Genomic DNA, 19,935 nt, shown 5'->3' on the forward strand with positions numbered 1-19,935 from the left:
CGTCGGTCTCGTAAACAAAAGATCATAGGTTCAAATCCCATCCGTTCCTTTTTAAAGACATCTGATACCATTGAAATGTACTCTCATTGGAGCGCTGTAGAAAAAGGAAGTTTTTCAATATGGCATCACAACTACTAGAGAAAGGGGATGTGTCTTTACGGTAGAGCCAATACTTAACATGTATGCAGTCCAAAGTTAATCCCCAACTTCTCTGCTGAGTCTATTTAGTTCTTAACTTCTTGCCACTAGGGAGGGGGGTGCCATTTCGACATAGCACAAATGTGTACCCAATGTAAACGGCCTCGTACTCAACAATATTCATATTATTCTTACTATTGGATAGAAAACACTCTCTAGTTTCTAAAACCGTTGGAATTATGTCTGTGGGTGAAACAGAACTCTCTCTGCAGCAAAATCCATGACAGGAACTGCGAAGGTCTGAATACTAGGCTCTGCTCTCAGATCAGTTTAAAGATCTGTATGTAGCCTATGGGTCGACATGAACTGCACCCGCCTTCCCCTGGATGTCAGTAACCAATGAGAAGTGGAATGGACTTTCTGCGTAGTTCCCAGAGTTTATAAAAGGCCTAGGAGCGAGAAGACCTATCTTTTCAACGCTCGCCATTACGCAAAGCAAGACCTCAGGATGGCATTTTGGAACGCTCAGTTATCGTCCTTAGATATATCCGTCTGTAATTTAATTTGTTATAGGTGTTAGAAACATCACAACAAAGTTATTTTAAACCGAGTTATATCAGTTTATGCGAGTATATTGCTATTTTCGGAATTTCCTTAGTATTGAGTATAAAGTTTTGGGCATGCTGTTTGTTATAGCTACTTGTTAGCTGCTACTTCCGAATTTGAACACAACGTTTTACAACCAAGCAACAATTCTTTTGGACAAAGGACCACTTCGCCAAGATTCTGATGGAAGCTCGTCCAAAAGTAAGAGCTATTTATGATGTTATTCCGTATTTATGTGGAAAAATGTAAACGTATTTGTCCGCCATTTTTGCGGCACTAGTCTGGCTGTAACGCACACTGTATGTCTAATAACGTTAATTTAAAAAATCTAACTCAGCGATTGCATTAAGAACTAATTTGTCTTTCAATTGCTGTCCAACCTGTATTTTTTTAGTCAAGTTTATGAATAGCTTTCGATAAGAGTAGGTGCCTTTCCAAGATGGCGCAGGACAGATTGCTTGATTGTTTGCCCACTAATCACGGTGTGTAACCACAAATTGTGCGGCTAAATATGCACATTTTCGAACCAACTCTATATTATTTGTGTAATATGATGTTACAGGACTGTCATCTGAAGAATTCTGAGAAGGTTAGTGAAAAATTAACCTTTCACGAGCATCTACCCCGGGTCCGGGAGCACCCCCCACCCCCACACCCCCACACTGATTAGCATCGCTAGCATAGCGTCACAATTAAATAGTAGCATCTAAATATCATTCAATCACAAGTCCAAGACACCAAATGAAAGATACAGATCTTGTGATTCAAGCCATCATCTCTGATTTTTAAAATGTTTTACAGGGAAGACACAATATGTAAATCTATTAGCTAACCACGTTAGCAAAAGACAACAATTTTCTTTGTCCACCATTTTTTTTCTCCACCAGTAGCTATCACCAATTCGGCTAAACTAAGATATTGATAGCCACTAACCAAGAAAAAACCTCATCAGATGACAGTCTGATAACATATTTATTGTATAGGATAGGTTTTGTTAGAAAAATGTGCATATTTCAGGTATAAATCATAGTTTGCCATTGCAGCCACCATCACAAATATCACCAAAGCGACTAGAATTACTACAGAGAGCAACGTGTTTTACCAATTTACTCATCATAAAACATTTCTTAAAAATACACAGCACATAGCAATGGAAAGACACAGATCTTGTGAATTCAGACAATATTTCAGATGTTCTAAGTGTTTTACAGCGAAAACACAATAAATCGTTATATTAGCATACCACATGTGCAAACGTTACCAGAGCATTGATTCAAGCCAAAGAAAGCGATAACGTAATCATCGCCAAAAAATATTCATTTTTTCACTAACCTTCTCAGAATTCTTCCGATGACACTCCTGAAACATCATATTACAACATACATCTAGAGTTTGTTCGAAAATGTGCATATTTAGCCATAAAAAAACGTGGTTATACAATGACAATACTAGCAAAACTAGCCTGAAAATGTCGGTCGCCCTCTTTCACAGTGATCTTGTCTCATAGATATCTATTCATAAACTTGACTAAAAAAATATAAGTTGGACAGCTATCGAAAGACAAATTAGTTCTTTATGCAATCGCGGAATTACATTTCTAAAATTATCCTTACTGTGCAATACAGGGTTCGCCAAGCGAAGCTATAGCAAACAAGATGGCGGAACGTGCGTTTAACATTTTTCTACAGAACAACGATTTATCATCTTAAATATTTCTTACTGTGAGGTGATGTTCCATCAGTATCTTGGGCAATGTATCCTTTCTTGGGTCTAATCTTCATTTGGTCGAAAGATGTCCTCTGTCCGTCGAAATGCCCACTAACGTTCGACCGGGACCCCGAAACGTGCCCGGTGCTTGAAAGTGCATAACAAAGCAATGCCTCAAAATCGCACTAAACGGATCTAAATTGCTATAAAACGGTTCAAATTAACTACCTTATGATGCTGTTAACACCTATAACGGGTAAAAACATGACCGGAGAAATATTACTGGCTAAACAACAGGTTGGAAGGAGGCGAGTCCGATGTCCTTCTCGCGCAAGACGCAGGCAGCAAAGGGAAGCTACTTCCGGTATTTGGTGGTTTATAGAGGGACTGATTGCGCAATCGACACCATTCAAATCGTCATCACGCACTGACATCCAGGGGAAGACGTAAGAAGTGTCTGTTTCTCCATAGCGTTTACACGGACCTTTAAACTGACTCCAGATCAGGTGCCAAGATGTCTGAAATCTGACTCCCTATCATGAAAAGTGCTGTAGATTGAGTTCTGTTTCACTCAGAGACAAAATTCCAACGGCTATAGAAACTACAGAGTGTTTTCTATCCGATAAAAGTTATAATATGCATATTGTACGAGCAATAATTGAGTAGGAAGCCGTTTAATGTGTAGAGGAAATTATGCTAATGCGAAACAGCACCCCCTATAGTTGCAAGAAGTTAATAGTGTTTGGTGGTTTATAACGTTATTGCTATTTTTGCCTTGAATCAATGCTGCTGTGTGACTGACTATTGTAGTAAGCTAAGATAACGCTATATTGTGTTTTCGCTGTAAAACACTTAGAAAATCTGACATATTGGCTATATTCACAAGATCTGTGTCTTTCATCTGCTGTACGCTGTGTATTTTTAAGAAATGTTTTATGATGAGTAATTAGCTAATACACAATGGTCTCTGTAGTTATTCTAGTCATTTTAGTGACAGTTGTGATGGGGGCTGCAATTGTAAACTATGATTTATACCTGAAATATGCACATTTTTCTAACAAAACCTATGCTATACAATAAATATGTTATCAGACTGTCATCTGATGAGGTTGTTTCTTGGTTAGTGGCTATTTATATCTTTATTTGGTCGAATTTGTGATAGCTACTGATGCAGTAAGAAAATGGTGGAGTATGAGAGTGGTGTCTTTTGCTAACGTGGTTAGCTAATAGATTTACATATTGTGTCTTCCCTGTAAAACATTTTAAAAATCTGAAATGGTGGCTTTATTCACAGGATCTGTATCTTTCATTAGGTGTCTTGGACTTGTGATTTCATGAACATTTTATTTTATGATATCCCTGTAACTTTAGTCTAGGCTATGCTAGTCAGCTTTTGTGATGGGGGTGCTCCCGGATCCGGGTTTGTGAGGCGTTAGAGGATAAATTAGCTTTTGCACAACTCCCACTTTCCAGAATGTTGACATTCTAAGAAGAAAATCGATGTGCTAAGTCATCTGTTTTTGTAAACTGAAGCACATGGGTTCAATCCTTGTTCGACGTTTACGGAAGATAGCTGTTAATATGGAAATGTACTTTCATTAGAACAGTGTAAAGAAAGAGTTAATTGTATTGATATGGCCACTGCGACCTGTATGCTCTAGTCGGCTGACCCTCGTTACATATTCGTCACGCCAGACCCACTGGCTCCAGGTCATCTATAAGTCTATGCTAGGTCAAGCTCCGCCTTATCTCAGCTTACTGGTCACGATAACAACACCCACCCGTAGCACGCGCTCCAGCAGGTATATCTCACTGGTCATCCCCAAAACCAACACCTCCTTTGGCCGCCTTTCCTTCCAGTTCTCTCCTGCCAATGACTGGAACGAATTGCAAAAATCGCTGAAGCTGGATGGAGACTTATATTTCCCTCACTAACTTTAAACATCAGCTATCTGAGCAGCTAACCGATCACTGCAGCTGTAGATAGCCCATCTGTAAATAGCCCACCCAATCTACCTACCTCATCCCCATTTTGTTTTTATTTACTTTCTGCTCTTTTGCACACCAGTATTTCTACTTGCTCATCATCATCTGCTCATCTATCACACCAGTGTTAATTTGCTAAATTGTAATTCATTCGCTACTATGGCCCATTTATTGCCTTACCTCCTCACGACATTTGCAAACACTATGTATAGACATTCTTTTTTTTCTACTATTATGTAATTGACTGTACGTTTGTTTATTCTAAATGTGTAACTCAGTGTTGTTGTTTGTGTTGCACTGCTTTGCTTTATCTTAGCCAGGTAGTAGTTGTAAATGAGAACTTGTTCTCCACAAGCTTTCCGGGTAAATAAAGGTGAAATAATACAAAAAAAGAAACATTTTAATATTTCCCAGAAAGGGGATGTAGCTCAGTGGTAGAGCGCATGCTTTGCATGTATGAGGTCCTGGGTTCAATCCCCAGCTTCTTCAACTTACATATTTGCATTGACCCAAAACCTACTTTCCAGAATGTTGAAATTCTTGGCAGGAAACAGAGATGTGCTAAATCATTTGGTCTTGTATTCTGAAGAACATGCTTTCAATCCCTGTTCGCACATTTATAGAACAGAAGTGGCATGGTTGCCAACTTTTATGGCATAATTTTCAAAAACTGAAGTTCATGTGTTCGATCCCTGTCCGTAACTGTTTTAAGAATTGCTGATATCATTTCATTGTAGTTTCAATGGAGTGGTGTATTTAAAAAGTATATTGAATTTAATATTCCATTTTCTTATCAAATGAAATGGGATGGAAGCTCAGAGGGGGAGTGCTTGCTGTATATGTTTGAGGTCCTCTGTTCAATCCCAAGATTCTCCACTGAATTTATTTGTTTGCAAAATTCACATTTACAAAACTACTACTTTCCAGAATGTTGATATACATTGTTGTATAGGTAGGCATGGTGGCCAAGTGGTAAGGCGTCGGACGCGTAAACCGAAGATCATGGGTTCAAATCCCATGTGTGCCTTCATGAAAGACATCTGATACCATTGAATTGTACTCTCATTGGAGCACTGTAGAAAAAGCAAGTCTTTCAATATGGCACCACAACTACGAGAGAAATGGGATGTCTCTACGGTAGAGCCAATACTTAACATGTGTTCAGTCCAAAGTGAATCCCCAACTCCTCTGCTGAGTCTATTTAGTTGTTAAATTAGCTTTTGCACAACTCCCACTTTCCAGAATGTTGACATTCTAAGAAGGAAATAGATGTGCTAAGTCATCTATTTTTGTAAACTGAAGCACATGGGTTCAATCCTTGTTCGATGTTTACGGAAGATAGCTGATATTATGGAAATGTACTTTCATTAGAACAGTGTAAAGAAAGAGTTAATTGTATTGATATGGTCACTAGGACCTGTATGCTCTGGTCGGCTGGCCCTCGTTACATATTCGTCGCGCCAGACCCACTGGCTCCAGGTCATCTATAAGTCTATGCTAGGTCAAGCTCCGCCTTATCTCAGCTTACTGGTCACGATAACAACACCCACCCGTAGCACGCGCTCCAGCAGGTATATCTCACTGGTCATCCCAAAAACCAACACCTCCTTTGGCCGCATTTCCTTCCAGTTCTCTGCTGCCAATGACTGGAACGAATTGCAAAAATCGCTGAAGCTGGATGGAGACTTATATTTCCCTCACTAACTTTAAACATCAGCTATCTGAGCAGCTAACCGATCACTGCAGCTGTAGATAGCCCATCTGTAAATAGCCCACCCAATCTACCTACTTCATCCCCATTTGGTTTTTATTTACTTTCTGCTCTTTTGCACACCAGTATTTCTACTTGCACATCATCATCTGCTCATCTATCACACCAGTGTTAATTTGCTAAATTGTAATTCATTCGCTACTATGGCCTATTTATTGCCTTACCTCCTCACGACATTTGCAAACACTATGTATATACATTCTTTTTTTTCTACTATTATGTAATTGACTGTACGTTTGTTTATTCTAAATGTGTAACTCTGTGTTGTTGTTTGTGTTGCACTGCTTTATCTTAGCCAGGTCGCAGTTGTAAATGAGAACTTGTTCTCCACAAGCTTTCCTGGTAAATAAAGGTGAAATAATACAAAAAAAGAAACATTTAATATTTCCCAGAAAGGGGATGTAGCTCAGTGGTAGAGCGCATGCTTTGCATGTATGAAGTCCTGGGTTCAATCCCCAGCTTCTCCAAATTACATTTTTGCATTGACCCAAAACCTACTTTCCAGAATGTTGAAATTCTTAGCAGGAAACAGAGATGTGCTAAATCATTTGGTCTTGTAATCTGAAGAACATGCTTTCAATCCCTGTTCGCACATTTATAGAACAGAAGTGGCATGGTTGCCAACTTTTATGACATAATTTTCAAAAACTGAAGTTCATGTGTTCGATCCCTGTCCGTAACTGTTTTAAGAATTGCTGCTATCATTTCATTGTAGTTTCAATGGAGTGGTGTATATAAAAAGTATATTGAATTAATATTCAATTTTCTCAGTAAATGAAATGGGATGGAAGCTCAGAGGGGGAGTGCATGCTGTATATGTTTGAGGTCCTCTGTTCAATCCCAAGATTCTCCACTGAATTTATTTGTTTGCCAAATTCACAGTTACACAACTACTACTTTCCAGAATGTTGATATACATTGTTGTATAGGTAAGCATGGTGGCCAAGTGGCAAGGCGTCGGTCTCGTAAACCGATTAGCATGGGTTCAAATCCCATCCGTGCCTTCATGAAAGACATCTGATACCATTGAAATGTACTCTCATTGGAGCACTGTAGAAAAAGCAAGTTGTTCAATGTGGCATCACAACTACTAGAGAAAGGGGATGTGTCTCTACGTTAGAGCCAATACTTAACATGTATGCGGTCCAAAGTTAATCCCCGACTTCTCTGCCGAGTCTATTTAGTTGTTAAATTAGCTTTTGCACAACTCCCACTTTCCAGAATGTTGACATTCTAAGAAGGAAATAGATGTGCTAAGTCATCTGTTTTTGTAAACTGATGCACATGGGTTTAATCCTTGTTCGACGTTTACGGAAGATAGCTGTTATTATGGAAATGTACTTTCATTAGAACAGTGTAAAGAAAGAGTTAATTATATTGATATGGCCACTGCGACCTGTATGCTCTAGTCGGCTGGCCCTCGTTACATATTCGTCACGCCAGACCTACTGGCTCCAGGTCATCTATAAGTTTATGCTAGGTCAAGCTCCGCCTTATCTCAGCTTACTGGTCACGATAACAACACCCACCCGTAGCACGCGCTCCAGCAGGTATATCTCACTGGTCATCCCCAAAACCAACGCCTCCTTTGGCCGCCTTTCCTTCCAGTTCTCTGCTGCCAATGACTGGAACTAATTGCAAAAATCGCTGAAGCTGGATGGAGACTTATATTTCCCTCACTAACTTTAAACATCAGCTATCTGAGCAGCTAACCGATCACTGCAGCTGTACATAGCCCATCTGTAAATAGCCCACCCAATCTACCTACCTCATCCCCATTTTGTTTTTATTTACTTTCTGCTCTTTTGCACACCAGTATTTCTACTTGCTCATCATCATCTGCTCATCTATCACACCAGTGTTAATTTGCTAAATTTTAATTCATTCGCTACTATGGTCCATTTATTGCCTTACCTACTCACGACATTTGCAAACACTATTTATAGACATAGTTTTTTTTCTACTATTATGTAATTGACTGTACTTTTGTTTATTCTAAATGTGTAACTCAGTGTTGTTGTTTGTGTTGCACTGCTTTGCTTTATCTTAGCCAGGTCGCAGTTGTAAATGAGAACTTGTTCTCCACTAGCTGTCCTGGTAAAATAATGGTGAAATAATACAGAAAAAGAAACATTTTCTTTGGAGGTAGGGGATGTAGCTCAGTGGTAGAGCGCATGCTTCGCATGTATGAGGTCCTGGGTTCAATCCCCAGCTTCTCCAATTTACATTTTTGCATTGACCCAAAACCTACTTTCCAGAATGTTGAAATTCTTAGCAGGAAACAGAGATGTGCTAAATCATTTGGTCTTGTAATCTGAAGAACATGCTTTCAATCCCTGTTCGCACATTTATAGAACAGAAGTGGCATGGTTGCCAACTTTTATGACATAATTTTCAACAACTGAAGTTCATGTGTTCGATCCCTGTCCGTAACTGTTTTAAGAATTGCTGCTATCATTTCATTGTAGTTTCAATGGAGTGGTGTATATAAAAAGTATATTGAATTAATATTCAATTTTCTCAGTAAATGAAATGGAATGGAAGCTCAGAGGGGGAGTGCGTGCTGTATATGTTTGAGGTCCTCTGTTCGATCCCAAGATTCTCCACTGAATTTATTTGTTTGCCAAATTCACAGTTACACAACTACTACTTTCCAGAAAGTTGATATATTGTTGTATAGGTAGGCATGGTGGCCAAGTGGTAAGGCGTCAGTCTAGTAAACCGAAGATCATGGGTTCAAATCCCATCCGTGCCTTCATGAAAGACATCTGATAACATTGAAATGTACTCTCATTGGAGCACTTTAGAAAAATCAAGTCTTTCAATATGGCATCACAACTACTAGAGAAAGGGGAGGTGTCTCTACGTTAGTGCCAATACTTAACATGTATGCGGTCGAAAGTTAATCCCCGACTTCTCTGCTGAGTCTATTCATTTGTTAAATTAGCTTTTGAACAACTCCCACTTTCCAGAATGTTGACATTCTAAGAAGGAAATCGATGTGCTAAGTCATCTGTTTTTGTAAACTGAAGCACATGGGTTCAATCCTTGTTCGACGTTTACGGAAGATAGCTGTTATTATGGAAATGTACTTTCATTAGAACAGTGTAAAGAAAGAGTTAATTGTATTGATATGGCCACTGCGACCTGTATGCTCTAGTCGGCTGGCCCTCGTTACATATTCGTCACGCCAGACCCACTGGCTCCAGGTCATCTATAAGTCTATGCTAGGTCAAGCTCCGCCTTATCTCAGCTCACTGGTCACGATAACAACACCCACCCGTAGCACGCGCTCCAGCAGGTATATCTCACTGGTCATCCCCAAAACCAACACCTCCTTTGGCCGCCTTTCCTTCCAGTTCTCTGCTGCCAATGACTGGAACGAATTGCAAAAATCGCTGAAGCTGGATGGAGACTTATATTTCCCTCACTAACTTTAAACATCAGCTATCTGAGCAGCTAACCGATCACTGCAGCTGTACATAGCCCATCTGTAAATAGCCCACCCAATCTACCTACCTCCTCCCCATTTTGTTTTTATTTACTTTCTGCTCTTTTGCACACCAGTATTTCTACTTGCACATCATTATCTTCTCATCTATCACACCAGTGTTAATTTGCTAAATTTTAATTCATTCGCTACTATGGTCCATTTATTGCCTTACCTACTCACGACATTTGCAAACACTATTTATAGATATAGTTTTTTTTCTACTATTATGTAATTGACTGTACGTTTGTTTATTCTAAATGTGTAACTCAGTGTTGTTGTTTGTGTTGCACTGCTTTGCTTTATCTTAGCCAGGTCGCAGTTGTAAATGAGAACTTGTTCTCCACTAGCTGTCCTGGTAAAATAAAGGTGAAATAATATAAAAAAAGAAAAATTTTCCTATTTCACAGGACGGGGATGTAGCTCAGTGGTAGAGCGCATGCTTCGCATGTATGAGGTCCTGGGTTCAATCCCCAGCTTCTCCAATTTTCATTTTTGCATTGACCCAAAACCTACTTTCCAGAATGTTGAAATTCTTAGCAGGAAACAGAGATGTGCTAAATCATTTGGTCTTGTAATCTGAAGAACATGCTTTCAATCCCTGTTCCCACATTTATAGAACAGAAGTGGCATGGTTGCCAACTTTTATGGACTAATTTTCAAAAACTGAAGTTCATGTGTTCGATCCCTGTCCGTAACTGTTTTAAGAATTGCTGCTATCATTTCATTGTAGTTTCAATGGAGTGGTGTATATAAAAAGTATATTGAATTAATATTCCATTTTCTCAGTAAATTAAATGGGATGGAAGCTCAGAGGGGGAGTGCATGCTGTATATGTTTGAGGTCCTCTGTTCAATCCCAAGATTCTCCACTGAGTTTATTTGTTTGCCAAAAAACACATTTACATATCTACTACTTTCCAGAATGTTGATATACATTGTTGTTTAGATAGGCATGGTGGCCAAGTGGTAAGGCGTTGGTCTCGTAAACCAAAGATCATGGGTTCAAATCCCATCCGTTCCTTTTTAAAGACATCTGATACCATTGAAATGTACTCTCATTGGAGCGCTGTACAAAAAGCAAGTTTTTCAATATGGCATCACAACTACTAGAGAAAGGGGATGTGTCTTTACGGTAGAGCCAATACTTAACATGTATGCGGTCCAAAGTTAATCCCCAACTTCTCTGCTGAGTCTATTTAGTTGTTAAATTAGCTTTTGCACAACTCCCACTTTCCAGAATGTTGACATTCGAAGAAGGAAATAGATGTGCTAAGTCATCTGTTTTTGTAAACTGAAGCACATGGGTTCCATCCTTGCTCGACGTTTACGGAAGATAGCTGATATTATGGAAATGTACTGTCGTGTCTTTGACTATGCCTGATTAATTCCTATGACATGCTATTCTATAAAATAATTTCTCCGTAATTAATATTACCTGATTGAACTAATCATGTAAATATTAATTAACTAGAGAGGGACGCCACAAAATAATATTTATAGAGCTGTTATCTTCCGAATAAACTCTTAAAGATTTAGTAATATTTTACATCCATAGCAGTCACCTTAATCGTCATTTTATTCAGTCTCATCTGAAAGTGGTAAATCCTTGTTATCTGCAAGAATCCTGGCTAACAAGTTGAATCAGAAATACAAAATTGGGTTTAATTATGTATTTACTAAATACCTAACTAATCACACAGAATCACACATACACAATGAAATCATAACTTGATCACAAATGACGTCATACAGAAAAGCGTCCCTAGCGGGCGGAATAGATATGACAGCTTGTTACACAAAGAAAAGGGGCGGGTTGGTGAAAGGGCGGGAGACTGGGACAGGGCCGAAGCTGTGCTATCGTAAATACAGTATCTTATGCATTCTAAATTACCGCCCATTTGAAAAGGAAAATGCAATACATATTTACTCTGAGCTGCGCTTCAGTAGGTTGGTGGTAGATGGAAGACCGTATCGCCAACCCGAGTCCTCTGTCCTTTGAAGAATGTCTCTGGTGATCACTGGATACTTTGGAGTAACGTCGTGTGTAGTAGACGGGATACTCTGACTGTCCTTCCTAACCTGCGTTTGTAGCAGCTGTTGCTAACTCAGCGGCTAGGAGGTATCCCTTCTGTAGTGAATACGAGTTCAAAGTTCATACCATTTGCAACCAAAGTCCATGCTGATGTTGGCTTAGTTCTGTAGTTATTATCTGAACCATTCTGACATCGGATCGTCATCCTAGTGTCCCGGAACAGAAAGTTATATTTTTGTCAATGGCTTTTATAGTGGAGGAAGAGGGGTGTGTCTGAAAAGTTTAAACCCCGTGTCTCTTCACAGGGGCGGGCCCCTAGTTGAGCAGAAGCCCAAATTTATGAAAATCCAAATCTCTCATTTGGAAGCTAAAATTACATTTAATCTCTTCACAAATAATTTCATATTCAAACATTTGAATTAAACAAGAATTCCATGTGAATCCGATACCTCTGACGTTTAGACTTTCCACAGTAGAGTTTATGTCATTCTATCATTGATGAGAATGTGTCAGAGGGCAACCGAACTGACATAATATACCTTAAGTACCACCGCATATGTTCAGTTGGTCGGATTACCAGAATATAGTTCATTCCCCCCCACTTTCTGATGTCCCCAGAATCTCTATGTTAACCAAGGGGTTTTCTTATGTCACATCAGTAGGGAAGAGAAAAAGGGGGAAAGAGGTATTTATGACTGTCATAAACCTAGCCCCACTGCCAACGTCATGACAATACTTTCATTAGAACAGTGTAAAGAAAGAATTAATTGTATTGATATGGCCACTGTGACATGTATGCTCTAGTCAGCTGGCCCTCCATACATATTCGTCACGCCAGACCCACTGGCTCCAGGTCATCTATAAGTCTATGCTAGGTCAAGCTCCGCCTTATCTCAGCTCACTGGTCACGATAACAACACCCACCCGTAGCACGCGCTCCAGCAGGTATATCTCACTGGTCATCCCCAAAACCAACACCTCCTTTGGCCGCCTTTCCTTCCAGTTCTCTGCTGCCAATGACTGGAACGAATTGCAAAAATCGCTGAAGCTGGATGGAGACTTATATTTCCCTCACTAACTTTAAACATCAGCTATCTGAGCAGCTAACCGATCACTGCAGCTGTACATAGCCCATCTGTAAATAGCCCACCCAATCTACCTACCTCTTGCCCATTTTGTTTTTATTTACTTTCTGCTCTTTTGCACACCAGTATTTCTACTTGCACATCATCATCTGCTCATCTATCACACCAGTGTCAATTTGCTAAATTGTAATTCATTCGCTACTATGGCCTATTTATTGCCTTACCTCCTCACGACATTTGCAAACACTATGTATAGACATTCTTTTTTTTCTACTATTATGTAATTGACTGTACGTTTGTTTATTCTAAATGTGTAACTCTGTGTTGTTGTTTGTGTTGCACTGCTTTGCTTTATCTTAGCCAGGTCGCAGTTGTAAATGAGAACTTGTTCTCCACAAGCTTTCCTGGTAAATAAAGGTGAAATAATACAAAAAAAGAAACATTTTAATATTTCCCAGAAAGGGGATGTAGCTCAGTGGTAGAGCGCATGCTTTGCATGTATGAGGTCCTGGGTTCAATCCCCAGCTTCTCCAATTTTCATTTTTGCATTGACCCAAAACCTACTTTCCAGAATGTTGAAATTCTAACCAGGAAACAGAGATGTGCTAAATCATTTGGTCTTGTAATCTGAAGAACATGCTTTCAATCCCTGTTCCCACATTTATAGAACAGAAGTGGCATGGTTGCCAACTTTTATGACATAATTTTCAAAAACTGAAGTTCATGTGTTCGATCCCTGTCCGTAACTGTTTTAAGAATTGCTGCTATCATTTCATTGTAGTTTCAATGGAGTGGTGTATATAAAAAGTATATTGAATTAATATTCCATTTTCTCAGTAAATGAAATGGGATGGAAGCTCAGAGGGGGAGTGCATGCTGTATATGTTTGAGGTCCTCTGTTCAATCCCAAGATTCTCCACTGAGTTTATTTGTTTGCCAAATTCACAGTTACACAACTACTACTTTCCAGAATGTTGATATACATTGTTGTATAGGTAGGAATGGTGGCCAAGTGGCAAGGCGTCTGTCTCGTAAACCGAAGATCATGGGTTCAAATCCCATCCGTGCCTTCATGAAAGACATCTGATACCATTGAAATGTACTCTAATTGGAGCACTGTAGAAAAAGCAAGTTTTTCAATGTGGCATCACAACTACTAGAGAAAGGGGATGTGTCTCTACGTTAGAGCCAATACTTAACATGCATGCGGTCCAAAGTTAATCCCCAACTTCTCTGCTGAGTCTATTTAGTTGTCAAATTAGCTTTTGCACAACTCCCACTTTCCAGAAGGTTGACATTCTAAGAAGGAAAGAGATGTGCTAAGTCATCTGTTTTTGTAAACTGAAGCACATGGGTTCAATCCTTGTTCAACGTTTACGGAAGATAGCTGTTATTATGGAAATGTACTTTCATTAGAACAGTGTAAAGAAAGAGTTAATTGTATTGATATGGCCACTGCGACCTGTATGCTCTAGTCGGCTGGCCCTCGTTACATATTCGTCACGCCAGACCCACTGGCTCCAGATCATCTATAAGTCTAGGCTAGGTCAAGCTCCGCCTTATCTCAGCTTACTGGTCACGATAACAACACCCACCCGTAGCACGCGCTCCAGCAGGTATATCTCACTGGTCATCCCCAAAACCAACACCTCCTTTGGCCGCCTTTCCTTCCAGTTCTCTGCTGCCAATGACTGGAACGAATTGCAAAAATCGCTGAAGCTGGATGGAGACTTATATTTCCCTCACTAACTTTAAACATCAGCTATCTGAGCAGCTAACCGATCACTGCAGCTGTACATATCCCATCTGTAAATAGCCCACCCAATCTACCTACCTAATCCCCATTTTGTTTTTATTTACTTTCTGCTCTTTTGCACACCAGTATTTCTACTTGCACATCATCATCTGCTCATCTATCACACCAGTGTTAATTTGCTAAATTGTAATTCATTCGCTATATGGCCTTACCTCCTCACGACATTTGCAAACACTATGTATAGACATTCTTTTTTTTCTACTTTTATGTAATTGACTACGTTTGTTTATTCTAAATGTGTAACTCTGTGTTGTTGTTTGTGTTGCACTGCTTTGCTTTATCTTAGCCAGGTCGCAGTTGTAAATGAGAACTTGTTCTCCACAAGCTTTCCTGGTAAATAAAGGTGAAATAATACAAAAAAAGAAACATTTTAATATTTCCCAGAAAGGGGATGTAGCTCAGTGGTAGAGCGCATGCTTTGCATGTATGAGGTCCTGGGTTCAATCCCCAGCTTCTCCAACATAGATTTTTGCATTGACCGAAAACCTACTTTCCAGAATGTTGAAATTCTTAGCAGGAAACAGAGATGTGCTAAATCATTTGGTCTTGTAATCTGAAGAACATTCTTTCAATCCCTGTTCGCACATTTATAGAACAGAAGTGGCATGGTTGCCAACTTTTATGGCATCATTTTCAAAAACTGAAGTTCATGTGTTCGATCCCTGTCCGTAACTGTTTTAAGAATTGCTGCTATCATTTCATTGTAGTTTCAATGGAGTGGTGTATATAAAAAGTATATTGAATTTAATATTCCATTTTCTCAGCAAATGAAATGGGATGGAAGCTCAGAGGGGGAGTGCATGCTGTATATGTTTGAGGTCCTCTGTTCAATCCCAAGATTCTCCACTGAATTAATTTGTTAGCCAAATTCACAGTTACACAACTACTACTTTCCAGAAAGTTGATATATATTGTTGTATAGGTAGGCATGGTGGCCAAGTGGTAAGCCGTCGGTCTCGTAAACCGAAGATCATGGGTTCAAATCCCATCCGTGCCTTTTTAAAGACATCTGATACCATTGAAATGTACTCTCATTGGAGCACTGTAGAAAAAGCAAGTTTTTCAATATGGCATCACAACTACTAGAGAAAGGGGATGTGTCTCTACGGTAGAGCCAATACTTAACATGTTTGCGGTCCAAAGTGAATCCCCAACTTCTCTGCTGAATCTATTTAGTTGTTAAATTAGCTTTTGCACAACTCCCACTTTCCAGAATGTTGACATTCTAAGAAGGAAATCAATGTGCTAAGTCATCTGTTTTTGTAAACTGAAGCACATGGGTTCAATCCTTGTTCGACGTTTACGGAATATAGCTGTTATTATGGAAATGTACTTTCATTAGAACAGTGTAAAGAAAGAGTTCATTGTATTGATATGGCCACTGCGACCTGTATGCTCTAGTCGGCTGGCCCTCGTTACATATTCGTCACGCCAGACCCACTGGCTCCAGGTCATCTATAAGTCTATGCTAGGTCAAGCTCCGCCTTATCTCAGCTTACTGGTCACGATAACAACACCCACCCGTAGCACGCGCTCCAGCAGGTATATCTCACTGGTCATCCCCAAAACCAACACCTCCTTTGGCCGCCTTTCCTTCCAGTTCTCTGCTGCCAATGACTGGAACGAATTGCAAAAATCGCTGAAGCTGGATGGAGACTTACATTTCTCTCACTAACTTTAAACATCAGCTATCTGAGCAGCTAACCGATCACTGCAGCTGTACATAGCCAATCTGTAAATAGCCCACCCAATCTACCTACCTCATCCCCATTTGGTTTTTATTTACTTTCTGCTCTTTTGCACACCAGTATTTCTACTTGCACATCATCATCTGCTCATCTATCACACCAGTGTTAATTTGCTAAATTGTAATTCATTCGCTACTATGGCCTATTTATTGCCTTATCTCCTCACGACATTTGCAAACACTATGTATAGACATTCTTTTTTTTCTACTATTATGTAATTGACTGTACGTTTGTTTATTCTAAATGTGTAACTCTGTGTTGTTGTTTGTGTTGCACTGCTTTGCTTTATCTTAGCCAGGTCGCAGTTGTAAATGAGAACTTGTTCTCCACAAGCTGTCCTGGTAAAATAAAGGTGAAATAATATAAAAAAAGAAACATTTTAATATTTCCCAGAAAGGGGATGTAGCTCAGTGGTAGAGCGCATGCTTTGCATGTATGAGGTCCTGGGTTCAATCCCCAGCTTCTCCAATTTTCATTTTTGCATTGACCCAAAACCTACTTTCCAGAATGTTGAAATTCTAACCAGGAAACAGAGATGTGCTAAATCATTTGGTCTTGTAATCTGAAGAACATGCTTTCAATCCCTGTTCGCACATTTATAGAACAGAAGTGGCATGGTTGCCAACTTTTATGACATAATTTTCAAAAACTGAAGTTCATGTGTTCGATCCCTGTCCGTAACTGTTTTAAGAATTGCTGCTATCATTTCATTGTAGTTTCAATGGAGTGGTGTATATAAAAAGTATATTGAATTTAATATTCCATTTTCTCAGCAAATGAAATGGGATGGAAGCTCAGAGGGGGAGTGCATGCTGTATATGTTTGAGGTCCTCTGTTCAATCCCAAGATTCTCCACTGAATTAATTTGTTAGCCAAATTCACAGTTACACAACTACTACTTTCCAGAAAGTTGATATATATTGTTGTATAGGTAGGCATGGTGGCCAAGTGGTAAGCCGTCGGTCTCGTAAACCGAAGATCATGGGTTCAAATCCCATCCGTGCCTTTTTAAAGACATCTGATACCATTGAAATGTACTCTCATTGGAGCACTGTAGAAAAAGCAAGTTTTTCAATATGGCATCACAACTACTAGAGAAAGGGGATGTGTCTCTACAGTAGAGCCAATACTTAACATGTTTGCGGTCCAAAGTGAATCCCCAACTTCTCTGCTGAATCTATTTAGTTGTTAAATTAGCTTTTGCACAACTCCCACTTTCCAGAATGTTGACATTCTAAGAAGGAAATCAATGTGCTAAGTCATCTGTTTTTGTAAACTGAAGCACATGGGTTCAATCCTTGTTCGACGTTTACGGAATATAGCTGTTATTATGGAAATGTACTTTCATTAGAACAGTGTAAAGAAAGAGTTCATTGTATTGATATGGCCACTGCGACCTGTATGCTCTAGTCGGCTGGCCCTCGTTACATATTCGTCACGCCAGACCCACTGGCTCCAGGTCATCTATAAGTCTATGCTAGGTCAAGCTCCGCCTTATCTCAGCTTACTGGTCACGATAACAACACCCACCCGTAGCACGCGCTCCAGCAGGTATATCTCACTGGTCATCCCCAAAACCAACACCTCCTTTGGCCGCCTTTCCTTCCAGTTCTCTGCTGCCAATGACTGGAACGAATTGCAAAAATCGCTGAAGCTGGATGGAGACTTACATTTCTCTCACTAACTTTAAACATCAGCTATCTGAGCAGCTAACCGATCACTGCAGCTGTACATAGCCAATCTGTAAATAGCCCACCCAATCTACCTACCTCATCCCCATTTGGTTTTTATTTACTTTCTGCTCTTTTGCACACCAGTATTTCTACTTGCACATCATCATCTGCTCATCTATCACACCAGTGTTAATTTGCTAAATTGTAATTCATTCGCTACTATGGCCTATTTATTGCCTTATCTCCTCACGACATTTGCAAACACTATGTATAGACATTCTTTTTTTTCTACTATTATGTAATTGACTGTACGTTTGTTTATTCTAAATGTGTAACTCTGTGTTGTTGTTTGTGTTGCACTGCTTTGCTTTATCTTAGCCAGGTCGCAGTTGTAAATGAGAACTTGTTCTCCACAAGCTGTCCTGGTAAAATAAAGGTGAAATAATATAAAAAAAGAAACATTTTAATATTTCCCAGAAAGGGGATGTAGCTCAGTGGTAGAGCGCATGCTTTGCATGTATGAGGTTCTGGGTTCAATCCCCAGCTTCTCCAATTTTCATTTTTGCATTGACCCAAAACCTACTTTCCAGAATGTTGAAATTCTAACCAGGAAACAGAGATGTGCTAAATCATTTGGTCTTGTAATCTGAAGAACATGCTTTCAATCCCTGTTCGCACATTTATAGAACAGAAGTGGCATGGTTGCCAACTTTTATGACATAATTTTCAAAAACTGAAGTTCATGTGTTCGATCCCTGTCCGTAACTGTTTTAAGAATTGCTGCTATCATTTCATTGTAGTTTCAATGGAGTGGTGTATATAAAAAGTATATTGAATTAATATTCCATTTTCTCAGTAAATGAAATGGGATGGAAGCTCAGAGGGGAAGTGCATGCTGTATTTGTTTGAGGTCCTCTGTTCAATCCCAAGATTCTCCACTGAGTTTATTTGTTTGCCAAATTCACAGTTACACAACTACTACTTTCCAGAATGTTGATATACATTGTTCTATAGGTAGGCATGGTGGCCAAGTGGCAAGGCGTCGGTCTCGTAAACCGAAGATCATGGGTTCAAATCCCATCCGTGCCTTCATGAAAGACATCTGATACCATTGAAATATACTCTCATTGGAGCACTGTAGAAAAAGCAAGTTTTTCAATGTGGCATCACAACTACTAGAGAAAGGGGATGTGTCTCTACGTTAGAGCCAATACTTAACATGTATGCGGTCCAAAGTTAATCCCCGACTTGTCTATGTAGTTGTTAAATTAGCTTTTGCACAACTCCCACTTTCCAGAATGTTGACATTCTAAGAAGGAAATAGATGTGCTAAGTCATCTGTTTTTGTAAACTGAAGCACATGGGTTTAATCCTTGTTCGACGTTTACGGAAGATAGCTGATATTATGGAAATGTACTTTCGTTAGAACAGTGTAAAGAAAGAGTTAATTGTATTGATATGGCCACTGCGACCTGTATGCTCTAGTCGGCTGGCCCTCGTTACATATTCGTCACGCCAGACCCACTGGCTCCAGGTCATCTATAAGTTTATGCTAGGTCAAGCTCCGCCTTATCTCAGCTTACTGGTCACGATAACAACATCCACCCGTAGCACGCGCTCCAGCAGGTATATCTCACTGGTCATCCCCAAAACCAACACCTCCTTTGGCCGCCTTTCCTTCCAGTTCTCTGCTGCCAATGACTGGAACTAATTACAAAAATCGCTGAAGCTGGATGGAGACTTATATTTCCCTCACTAACTTTAAACATCAGCTATCTGAGCAGCTAACCGATAACTGCAGCTGTACATAGCCCATCTGTAAATAGCCCACCCAATCTACCTACCTCATCCCCATTTTGTTTTTATTTACTTTCTGCTCTT

The 19,935-nt window shown here is 39.6% G+C and overlaps 14 non-coding genes across 14 annotated transcripts; all 14 read left to right on the forward strand.

Moving 5' to 3' along the window:
- Positions 1-4,854: 4,854 nt before the first annotated feature.
- trnaa-ugc (transfer RNA alanine (anticodon UGC)) lies at positions 4,855-4,926 on the forward strand. The gene has a single exon. It is a non-coding gene; the product is annotated as a tRNA-Ala (tRNA).
- Positions 4,927-5,392: 466 nt separating this feature from the next.
- trnat-cgu (transfer RNA threonine (anticodon CGU)) lies at positions 5,393-5,464 on the forward strand. The gene has a single exon. It is a non-coding gene; the product is annotated as a tRNA-Thr (tRNA).
- A 1,676-nt stretch (positions 5,465-7,140) lies between these two features.
- trnat-cgu (transfer RNA threonine (anticodon CGU)) lies at positions 7,141-7,212 on the forward strand. Its single transcript has one exon. It is a non-coding gene; the product is annotated as a tRNA-Thr (tRNA).
- Positions 7,213-8,356: 1,144 nt separating this feature from the next.
- On the forward strand, positions 8,357-8,428 carry trnaa-cgc (transfer RNA alanine (anticodon CGC)). The gene has a single exon. It is a non-coding gene; the product is annotated as a tRNA-Ala (tRNA).
- A 463-nt stretch (positions 8,429-8,891) lies between these two features.
- Positions 8,892-8,963, forward strand: trnat-agu (transfer RNA threonine (anticodon AGU)). Its single transcript has one exon. It is a non-coding gene; the product is annotated as a tRNA-Thr (tRNA).
- Positions 8,964-10,111: 1,148 nt separating this feature from the next.
- On the forward strand, positions 10,112-10,183 carry trnaa-cgc (transfer RNA alanine (anticodon CGC)). Its single transcript has one exon. It is a non-coding gene; the product is annotated as a tRNA-Ala (tRNA).
- Positions 10,184-10,649: 466 nt separating this feature from the next.
- trnat-cgu (transfer RNA threonine (anticodon CGU)) lies at positions 10,650-10,721 on the forward strand. Its single transcript has one exon. It is a non-coding gene; the product is annotated as a tRNA-Thr (tRNA).
- A 2,557-nt stretch (positions 10,722-13,278) lies between these two features.
- Positions 13,279-13,350, forward strand: trnaa-ugc (transfer RNA alanine (anticodon UGC)). The gene has a single exon. It is a non-coding gene; the product is annotated as a tRNA-Ala (tRNA).
- Positions 13,351-15,020: 1,670 nt separating this feature from the next.
- On the forward strand, positions 15,021-15,092 carry trnaa-ugc (transfer RNA alanine (anticodon UGC)). Its single transcript has one exon. It is a non-coding gene; the product is annotated as a tRNA-Ala (tRNA).
- Positions 15,093-15,558: 466 nt separating this feature from the next.
- On the forward strand, positions 15,559-15,630 carry trnat-cgu (transfer RNA threonine (anticodon CGU)). The gene has a single exon. It is a non-coding gene; the product is annotated as a tRNA-Thr (tRNA).
- Positions 15,631-16,777: 1,147 nt separating this feature from the next.
- trnaa-ugc (transfer RNA alanine (anticodon UGC)) lies at positions 16,778-16,849 on the forward strand. The gene has a single exon. It is a non-coding gene; the product is annotated as a tRNA-Ala (tRNA).
- A 466-nt stretch (positions 16,850-17,315) lies between these two features.
- Positions 17,316-17,387, forward strand: trnat-cgu (transfer RNA threonine (anticodon CGU)). Its single transcript has one exon. It is a non-coding gene; the product is annotated as a tRNA-Thr (tRNA).
- A 1,147-nt stretch (positions 17,388-18,534) lies between these two features.
- trnaa-ugc (transfer RNA alanine (anticodon UGC)) lies at positions 18,535-18,606 on the forward strand. The gene has a single exon. It is a non-coding gene; the product is annotated as a tRNA-Ala (tRNA).
- Positions 18,607-19,071: 465 nt separating this feature from the next.
- Positions 19,072-19,143, forward strand: trnat-cgu (transfer RNA threonine (anticodon CGU)). The gene has a single exon. It is a non-coding gene; the product is annotated as a tRNA-Thr (tRNA).
- Positions 19,144-19,935: the final 792 nt, after the last annotated feature.

The sequence above is a fragment of the Salvelinus fontinalis genome, unplaced genomic scaffold (assembly GCF_029448725.1).
Source record: "Salvelinus fontinalis isolate EN_2023a unplaced genomic scaffold, ASM2944872v1 scaffold_0869, whole genome shotgun sequence".
Taxonomy (NCBI): Eukaryota; Metazoa; Chordata; class Actinopteri; order Salmoniformes; family Salmonidae; genus Salvelinus; species Salvelinus fontinalis.